Raw genomic sequence first — 10,024 nt, forward strand, 5'->3', positions numbered from 1 at the left:
CTTGTTCTTTTGTGATAAAAACAGTTTTCATTTAAGAAAGGTGATGGATTCATAGGACATTCATAACTTTAAGGCATAGACACTAAGACATTAATGATCATAAGACACAAACATAGACAAACATAAACATGAAAATTTCGAAAAACAAGAAAATAAAGAACAAGGAGATTAAAGAACGGGTCCACCTCAGTGATGGCGGCTTGTTCTTCCTCTTGAAGGTCTTATGGAGTGCTTGAGCTCCTCAATGTCTCTTCCTTGTCTTTGTTGCTCCTCTCTCATGATTCTTTGATCTTCTCTAATTTCATGGAGAAGGATGGAATGTTCTTGGTGCTCCACCCTTAGTTGTCCCATGTTGGAACTCAATTCTCCTAGGGAGGTGTTAATTTGCTCCCAATAGTCTTGTGGAGGAAAGTGCATCCCTTGAGGTATCTCAGGGATCTCATGATGAGAGGGGTCTCTTGTTTGTTCCATCCTTTTCTTAGTGATGGGCTTGAGGTCATGCCTTCTCAGTTGAACCGGCTTTCCTCTTGAATCTCTTTTCCATTGAGCGCCCTCTTCACAAATGTCTGTGAGGACTTGGTCCAACCTTTGATCAAAGTTGACCCTTCTTCATGGCCATAACTTCATAGAAGTGGTCTTGATGCACCCTTGAGATGAATCTCTCCATCTCCCATGACTCGGAGGTGAAAGCTTTTGCCTTCCCTTTCCTCTTTCTAGAGGTTTCTCCGGCCTTGGATGCCATAAATGGTTATGGAAAAACAAAAAGCAATGCTTTTACCACACCAAACTTAAAAGGTTTGCTCGTCCTCGAGCAAAAGAAGAAAGAAGAGAGTAGAAGAAGAAGAAATGAGGAAGAAGGGAATGGCTTTGTGTTCGGCCAAAGAGGGGGAGAAGTGGTGTTTAGGTTGTGTGAAAATGAAGGGGTGAAGAAGGGTTTATATAGGAGAGGGGGGTTCATGGTTCGGTCATGTATGGGTGGGTTTGGGAGGGAAAGTGGTTTGAATTTGAATGGTGAGGTAGGTGGGGTTTTATGAAGGATGGATGTGAGTGGTGAAGAGAAAGATGGGATTTGATAGGTGAAGGGTTTTTGGGGAAGAGGTATTGAGGTGATTGGTGAATGGGTGAAGAAGAGAGAGAGTGGTGGGGTTGGTGGGGATCCTGTGGGGTCCACAGATCCTGAGGTGTCAAGGAAAAGTCATCCCTGCACCAAATGGCATGCAAAATCACGTTTTAAGCCAATTCTGGCGTTAAACGCCGGGCTGGTGCCCCTTTCTGGCGTTTAACGCCAGGTTCTTGCCCTTTCCTGGCGTTTAACGCCAGTCTGGTGCCCCTTTCTGGCGTTAAACGCCCAGAATGGTGCCAGACTGGGCGTTAAACGCCCAACTGCTAACCTTACTGGCGTTTAAACGCCAGTAGGTTCTTCCTCCAGGGTGTGCTGTTTTTCTTCCTGTTTTTCATTCTGTTTTTGCTTTTTCAATTGATTTTGTGACTTCTCATGATCATCAACCTACAAAATAAAATAAAATAACAAAAGAAAATAAATAAAATATAACATTGGGTTGCCTCCCAACAAGCGCTTCTTTAATGTCAGTAGCTTGACAGAGGGCTCTCATGGAGCCTCACAGATACTCAGAGCAATGTTGGAACCTCCCAACACCAAACTTAGAGTTTGAATGTGGGGGTTCAACACCAAACTTAGAGTTTGGTTGTGGCCTCCCAACACCAAACTTAGAGTTTGACTGTGGGGGCTCTGCTTGACTCTGATTTGAGAGAAGCTCTTCATGCTTCTTCTCCATGGTGACAGAGGGATATCCTTGAGCCTTAAACACAAAGGATTCTTCATTCACTTGAATGATCAGTTCACCTCCATCAACATCAATCACAGCCTTTGCTGTGGCTAGGAAGGGTCTGCCAAGGATGATAGATTCATCCATGCACTTCCCAGTCTCTAGGACTATGAAATCAGTAGGGATGTAATGGTCTTCAATCTTTACCAAAACATCCTCTACAAGTCCATAAGCTTGTTTCTTTGAATTGTCTGCCATCTCTAGTGAGATTCTTGCAGCTTGCACCTCAAAGATCCCTAGCTTCTCCATTACAGAGAGAGGCATGAGGTTTACACTTGATCCTAAGTCACACAGAGCCTTCTTGAAGGTCATGGTGCCTATGGTACAAGGTATTGAAAACTTCCCAGGATCTTGTCTCTTTTGAGGTAATTTCTGCCTAGACAAGTCATCCAATTCTTTGGTGAGCAAAGGGGGTTCATCCTCCCAAGTCTCATTTCCAAATAACTTGTCATTTAGCTTCATGATTGCTCCAAGGTATTTAGCAACTTGCTCTTCAGTGACATACTCATCCTCTTCAGAGGAAGAATACTCATCAGAGCTCATGAAGGGCAGAAGCAAGTCCAATGGAATCTCTATGGTCTCATTTTGAGCCTCAGATTCCCATGGTTCCTCATTGGGGAACTCAATGGAGGTTAGTGCACGCCCACTGAGGTCTTCCTCAGTGGCGTTCACTTCCTCTCCTTCCTCTCCAAATTCGGCCATGTTGATGGCCTTGCACTCTCCTTTTGGATTTTCTTCTGTGTTGCTTGGGAGAGTACTAGGAGGGAGTTCAGTAACTTTCTTGCTCAGCTGTCCCACTTGTGCCTCCAAATTCCTAATGGAGGATCTTGTTTCAGTCATAAAACTTTGAGTGGTTTTGATTAGATCAGAGACCATAGTTGCTAAGTCAGAGGGGTTCTGCTTAGAATTCTCTGTCTGTTGCTGAGAAGATGATGGAAAAGGCTTGCCATTGCTAAACCTGTTTCTTCCACCATTATTGTTGTTGAAACCTTGTTGAGGTCTCTCTTGATTCTTCCATGAGAAATTTGGGTGATTTCTCCATGAAGAATTATAGGTGTTTCCATAGGGTTCTCCTAGGTAATTCACCTCTTCCATTGAAGGGTTCTCAGGATCATAGGCTTCTTCTTCCGATGAAGCATCCTTAGTACTGCTTGGTGCATTTTGCATTCCAGACAGACTTTGAGAAATTAAATTGACTTGCTGAGTCAATATTTTGTTCTGAGCCAATATGGCATTCAGAGTATCAATCTCAAGAACTCCTTTCTTCTGGCTTGTCCCATTGTTCACAGGATTCCTTTCAGAAGTGTACATGAATTGGTTATTTGCAACCATTTCAATTAGCTCTTGAGCCTCTGTAGGTGTCTTCTTCAGATGAAGAGATCCTCCAGCAGAGCTATCCAAAGACATCTTGGATAGTTCAGAGAGACCATCATAGAAAATACCTATGATGCTCCATTCAGAAAGCATGTCAGAAGGACATTTTCTGATCAATTGTTTGTATCTTTCCCAAGCTTCATAGAGGGATTCTCCATCCTTCTGTCTGAAGGTTTGGACTTCCACTCTAAGCTTACTCAATTTTTGAGGTGGAAAGAACTTTGCCAAGAAGGCATTGACTAGCTTTTCCTAAGAGTCCAGGCTTTCTTTAGGTTGAGAGTCCAACCATGTTCTAGCTCTGTCTCTTACAGCAAAAGGGAATAGCATAAGTCTGTAGACTTCAGGGTCAACCCCATTAGTCTTGACAGTGTCACAGATTTGCAAGAATTCAGCTAAGAACTGATGAGGATCTTCCAATGGAAGTCCATGGAACTTGCAATTCTGTTGCATTAGAGAAACTAATTGAGGCTTAAGCTCAAAGTTGTTTGCTCCAATGGCAGGGATAGATATGCTTCTCCCATAGAAGTCGGGAGTAGGTGCAGTAAAGTCACCCAGCACCTTCCTTGCATTGTTGTTGTTTTCGGCTGCCATGGGTTCTTCTTCTTTGAAGATTTCTGTTAGGTCCTCTACAGAGAGTTGTGCCTTAGCTTCTCTTAGCTTTTGCTTCAAGGTCCTTTCAGGTTCAGGGTCAGCTTCAACAAGAATGCCTTTGTCTTTGTTCCTGCTCATATGAAGGAGAAGAGAACAAGAAAATATGGAATCCTCTATGTCACAGTATAGAGATTCCTTGAGGTGTCAGATGAACAGAAAATTAGAAGGAAGAAGTAGAGAATTCGAACTTAATCAAATAGAGTTCGAATCGTGCATTGAGGAAGAGTGGTACTCCATAAATAGAAGGATGTGAGAAGAGGGGAAGAGCTTTTTCGAAAATTAATTAAAAAGATTTTAAAAACATTTTGAAAAACTTTAATTGATTTTCGAAAACCAAGGGTGGAAAAGAAATCAAGTGTTTTTTTGAAAAAGAATTTGAAATTAGAAATTAAAAAGATTTGATTGGAAACTAATTTTTGAAAAAGATGTGATTAAAGAGATATGTTTGAAAAATTATGGTTTTAAAAAGATATGATTGAAAAGATATGATTTGAAAACAATTTTAAAAAGATTTGATTTTAAAAATTAATGACTTGCCTAACAAGAAAAGATATGATTCAAACATTAAACCTTTCTCAACAGAAAAGGCAACATACTTAAAATGTTCAATCAAATCATTAATTGTTAGCAAGTATCTTTGAAAAAGGAAAGAAATTGATTTTGAAAACATTTGATTGAAAAGATATGATTTGAAAAAGATTTGATTTTGAAAAACTTTGAAAACTTGAAAAAAATTGATTTTGAAAACAAAATCCTCCCCCTTGTGCCATTTTGGCGTTAAACGCCCAGAATGGTGCACATTCTGGTGTTTAACGCCCAATGCACTACCTTTTTGGGCGTTAAACGCCCAACCAGGTACCCTGGCTGGCGTTTAAACGCCAGTCTGTCCTTCTTCACTGGGCGTTTTGAATGCCCAGCTTTTTCTGTATAATTCCTCTGCAGTATGTTCTGAATCTTCAATTCTCTGTATTATTGACTTGAAAAGACACAAATTAAAAATATTTTTGGATTTTTTAATAATCAAAAATGCAACTAAAATCAAATAACAATGCATGCAAGACACCAAACTTAGCAGTTTGTATACTATTGACACTAACAAAATGAGAATGCATATGACAAACAACAGAAATACTCAAGTCAATAGAATTCAAAGATCAGAACAAAAAAATCATCAAGAACAACTTGAAGATTAATGAAGACACATGTATAAATTCGAAAAATGCATGCAATTGACACCATACTTAAAATAAGACACTAAACTTAAACAAGAAATATTTTTGGTTTTTATGATTTTGTAATTTTTTTGAATTTTTCGAAAATTAAGTGGAAAAGAAATAAAGATATCAAAATTCTTAATGAGAATTCCAGGAATCATGCAATGTTAGTCTAAAGCTTTAGTCTAAAGGAATTAGACATAGCTAGCCAAGCTTCAGCAGGACATTGCATTCAAGAGCTAAATTGATAAGAATCAATCAGCTTTGGTGATGATAAGAACATCACCTTGAAACACTAGAATTCATTCTTAAGAACTCTGAAGAAAAATACCTAATCTAAGCAACAAGATGAACCGTCAGTTGTCCACACACAAAACAATCCCCGGCAACGGCGCCAAAAACTTGGTGCACGAAATCGTGATCACTACAACTTCGCACAACTAACCAGCAAGTGCACTGGGTCGTCCAAGTAATAAAACTTACGCGAGTAAGGGTCGATCCCACGGAGATTGTTGGTATGAAGCAAGCTATGGTCACCTTGTAAATCTTAGTCGGGCAGACTCAAATGGGTATAGATGATGAATAAAACATAAAGATAAAGATAGAGGTACTTATGTATATCATTGGTGAGAGCTTCAGATAAGCGCATGAAGATGCCTTCCCTTCCGTCTCTCTGCTTTCCTACTGTCTTCATCCAATCCTTCTTACTCCTTTCCATGGCAAGCTTATGCAAGGGTTTCACCGTTGCCAGTGGCTACCTCCCATCCTCTCAGTGGAAATGTTCAACGCACCCTGTCACGGCACGGCTATCCATCTGTCGGTTCTCGGTCAGGCCGGAATAGAATCCAGTGATTCTTTTGCGTCTGTCACTAACGCCCCGCCTGCTAGGAGTTTGAAGCACGTCACAGTCATTCAATCATTGAATCCTACTCAGAATACCACAGACAAGGTTAGACCTTCCGGATTCTCTTGAATGCCGCCATCAGTTCTTGCCTATACCACGAAGACTCTGATCTCACGGAATGGCTGGCTCGTTTGTCAGGCGAGCACTCAGTTGTCAGGCAATCAACCATGCATCGTGTATCAGGAATCCAAGAGATATTCACCCAATCTAAGGTAGAACGGAGGTGGTTGTCAGTCACACGTTCATAGGTGAGAATGATGATGAGTGTCACGGATCATCACATTCATCAAGTTGAAGAACAAGTGATATCTTGGACAAAGAACAAGCGGAATTGAATAGAAGAACAATAGTAATTGCATTAATACTCGAGGTACAGCAGAGCTCCACACCTTAATCTATGGTGTGTAGAAACTCCACCGTAGAAAATACATAAGAACAAGGTCTAGGCATGGCCGAATGGCCAACCCCCAAATGATCTAAGAACCAAATGTCCAAAGATGATCTAGAGATCTAAAGTGATCAAAAGATATAAAATACAATAGTAAAAGGTCCTACTTATAGGAAACTAGTAGCCTAAGGATTACAAAGATGAGTAAATGACATAAAAATCCACTTCCGGGCCCACTTGGTGTGTGCTTGGGCTGAGCAATGATGCATTTTCGTGTAGAGACTCTTCTTGGAGTTAAACGCCAGCTTTTGTGCCAGTTTGGGCGTTTAACTCCCATTTTGGTGCCAGTTCCGGCGTTTAACGCTGGGAATTCTGAGGGTGACTTTGAACGCCGGTTTGGGCCATCAAATCTTGGGCAAAGTATGGACTATCATATATTGCTGGAAAGCCCAGGATGTCTACTTTCCAACGCCGTTGAGAGCGCGCCAATTGATCTTCTGTAGCTCCAGAAAATCCACTTCGAGTGCAGAGAGGTCAGAATCCAACAGCATCTGCAGTCCTTTTCAGTCTCTGGATCAGATTTTTGTTCAGGTCCCTCAATTTCAGTCAGAAAATACCTGAAATCACAGAAAAACACACAAACTCATAGTAAAGTCCAGAAAAGTGAATTTTAACTAAAAACTAATAAAAATATACTAAAAACTAACTAAATCCTACTAGAAACATACTAAAAACAATGCCAAAAAGCGTACAAATTATCCGCTCATCACTGGAATAGAATCCTTGATTCTTTTGCGTCTGTCACTAACGCCCAGCACTTGCAAGTCTGAAGCACGTCACAGTCATTCATTACCAGAATCCTACTCGGAATACCACAGACAAGGTTAGACTTTCCGGATTCCCAGGATCCTACTTGGAATACCACAGACAAGGTTAGACTTTCCGGATCATCATGAATGCCGCCATCTATCTAGCTTATACCACGAAGATTCTGTTGGAGAATCTAAGAGATACACATTCAAGCTCGGTTGCATGTAGAACGGAGGTGGTTGTCAATCACGCGCGTTCATAGGTGAGAATGATGATGAGCGTCACATAATCATCACATTCATCATGTTCTTGGGTGCGAATGAATATCTTGGAATAAGAATAAGAGAGAATTGAATGGAAGAAACTAGAATTGCATTAATACTTGAGGTACAGTAGAGCTCCACACCCTTAATCTATGGTGTGCAGAAACTCCACCGTTGAAAACACATAAGTAAAAGGTTCAGGCATGGCCGAATGGCCAGCCCCCTGAGTAATCAAGAGACCGAATAATCAAAGGCTAAACAGTCAAGAGATTAAACTGTCAAAAGATGTCTAATACAATAGTTAAATGTTCTATTTATAATAAACTAGCTCCTAGGGTTTACATGAGTAAGTAATTGATGCATAAATCCACTTCCGGGGCCCACTTGGTGTATGCTTGGGCTGAGCTTGATCAATCCACGAGCTGAGGCTTCTCTTGGAGTTGAACTCCGAGTTATGACGTGTTTTGGGCGTTCAACTCCGGATCATGACGTTTTTCTGGCGTTTAACTCCAGACAGCAGCATGTACTTGGCGTTCAACGCTAAGTTACGTCATCAATTTCCGAATGAAGTAGGAACTATTATATATTGCTGGAAAGCTCTGGATGTCGACTTTCCAACGCCGTTAAGAGCGCGCCAATTGGAGCTCTGTAGCTCCAGAAAATCCATTTTGAGTGCAGGGAGGTCAGATTCCAACAGTATCAGCAGTCCTTTTTGTCAGCCTTTTTCAGAGTTTTGCTCAAGTCCCTCAATTTCAGCCAGAAATTACCTGAAATTACAGAAAAACACACAAACTCATAGTAAAGTCCAAAAATGTGAATTTAACATAAAAACTAATGAAAACATCCCTAAAAGTAGCTTGAACTTACTAAAAACTACCTAAAAACAATGCCAAAAAGCGTATAAATTATCCGCTCATCAATGCGCCACGCTTTTCTTCTTCCTTAGACCACGCTTCCCTTGTTTCTTTTTTCTTCACCTACAAGTAATCAAAACAACCAATCAAAGTATCACCAAATTCACAAGGTTTATAAATCATTCAAAAACCAATTAATTTTAGCTTAAACCTCATGATTTAGTGTCAAATAAAGGATGGTTGATTGATTCAACAAAACCATGCAATTCCACTCCAAATCACTTACTTATAATGCAAGAAAGTGCATAAAACCTAATGAAACAAGTTAAAAATACTTGAAAAGCTAGCATAAGATGACTTATCATAAAAACTCGTAGTGTCCATAGCGCGTCTTAAACACAGTTTTCGGAATGTCATCCTCCTTCATCCTAATATGATGGTAACCAGATCTTAAATTAATCTTTGAAAATACCCTAGTTCCTTGCAACTAATCTATTAAGTCATCGATCCTAGGCAAACTTTGTTCAACTATTGATAATCCATGCAAAGTCGCATTTCTCCATCTTTCTTTTTCACTAACAAAATTGGAGCTCCCCACGGAGATACACTCGGTCGAATGAACCTCTTGTTCAAAAGCTCTTCCAACTGAGTCTTAAGTTCTGTCAACTCTATCAGAGCCATCCTTTAAGGTGCAATTTATACTAGTCCAGCTCATGGCACCAAGTCAATCGCAAGTTCAATTTTTCCTTTGAGGTGGAAATTTGGGAATATCTTTCGGAAACACTTCTGAGAAATTCCTAACTACCAGAATTTGATCTAATTTCTATTAATCACCTAACACATTCGCAGCCAAAAATATATAACCCTAACACTCTTTCCCACTACAGTTCACCAACACAGAGTTTAGGTAATAACCCTCAGCTACCACTACTCCTCATTCTCCTTCCGGCATAACCGAATTGATCGCTCAAAGCAATCCAACAATACCCAATTCTTTGACAACCAATCAAACCCCAAAATCATCTCCAACCCAACCATTGGCAAATAGATTAAATCATGAACAAATTTTCTATCCTCAATCTTAAAAGATATTTTCCTACAACCTAATCTAGTCACAACCGTCTAATACGGGGTATGCATATGCAAATCGAAAGCTAATTCTGACATTTTCAATCCTAGTTCCTCAACCTTATCAAATGCAACGAATGAATGCAAAGCTTCAGTATCATACAATGCAACCAATGTCTTGTCACCAAATAAACATTTACCTCTCATCAACGGATCCGCCTTAGTAGCATCATTGGCGTTCACAACAAACACCCGACCTTGGTGGTTTCGATCCGCATTCGGGTTTCTCCTACTAGTGCAATCCCTTGCGAGATGACCCGGCAATCCTCAAATGAAACAAACACCTCTTCTTCATGTCTGGTGGTGCTGATCATAGTTGTTCCGCCTAAAGTTTTCTCGACCTTGAAGGGGTTGAGATCCGTGTCCCCCCTTTTGAAGCTCTGACCCTTAGGCTGAAAGTACTTTCCATGCCCACGGTTGTTATTTCCTCCTCGAGTGTCTCTTGCTAGTGCCACCTTCTTTGCACAATTCTCCACCACCCTTGCCTTATTCACAAGCTGGGAAAATATCCAAATCTCCAAAGGAGCCACAACAGCCATGATGTTTTCCGTCAAAGCTCCTTGGTATTTTATACACTTCCAACTCTCATAG

The 10,024-nt window shown here is 40.5% G+C and overlaps 1 non-coding gene across 1 annotated transcript; it reads left to right on the forward strand.

Annotated features, from left to right (window-relative positions):
- The first annotated feature begins 3,308 nt into the window (after window positions 1–3,308).
- On the forward strand, window positions 3,309–3,416 carry LOC130964845 (small nucleolar RNA R71). The gene has a single exon (XR_009080913.1). It is a non-coding gene; the product is annotated as a small nucleolar RNA R71 (small nucleolar RNA).
- The last annotated feature ends 6,608 nt before the right edge of the window (window positions 3,417–10,024 follow it).

Source organism: Arachis stenosperma, chromosome 2 (genome assembly GCF_014773155.1).
Source record: "Arachis stenosperma cultivar V10309 chromosome 2, arast.V10309.gnm1.PFL2, whole genome shotgun sequence".
NCBI classification, from domain to species: domain Eukaryota; kingdom Viridiplantae; phylum Streptophyta; class Magnoliopsida; order Fabales; family Fabaceae; genus Arachis; species Arachis stenosperma.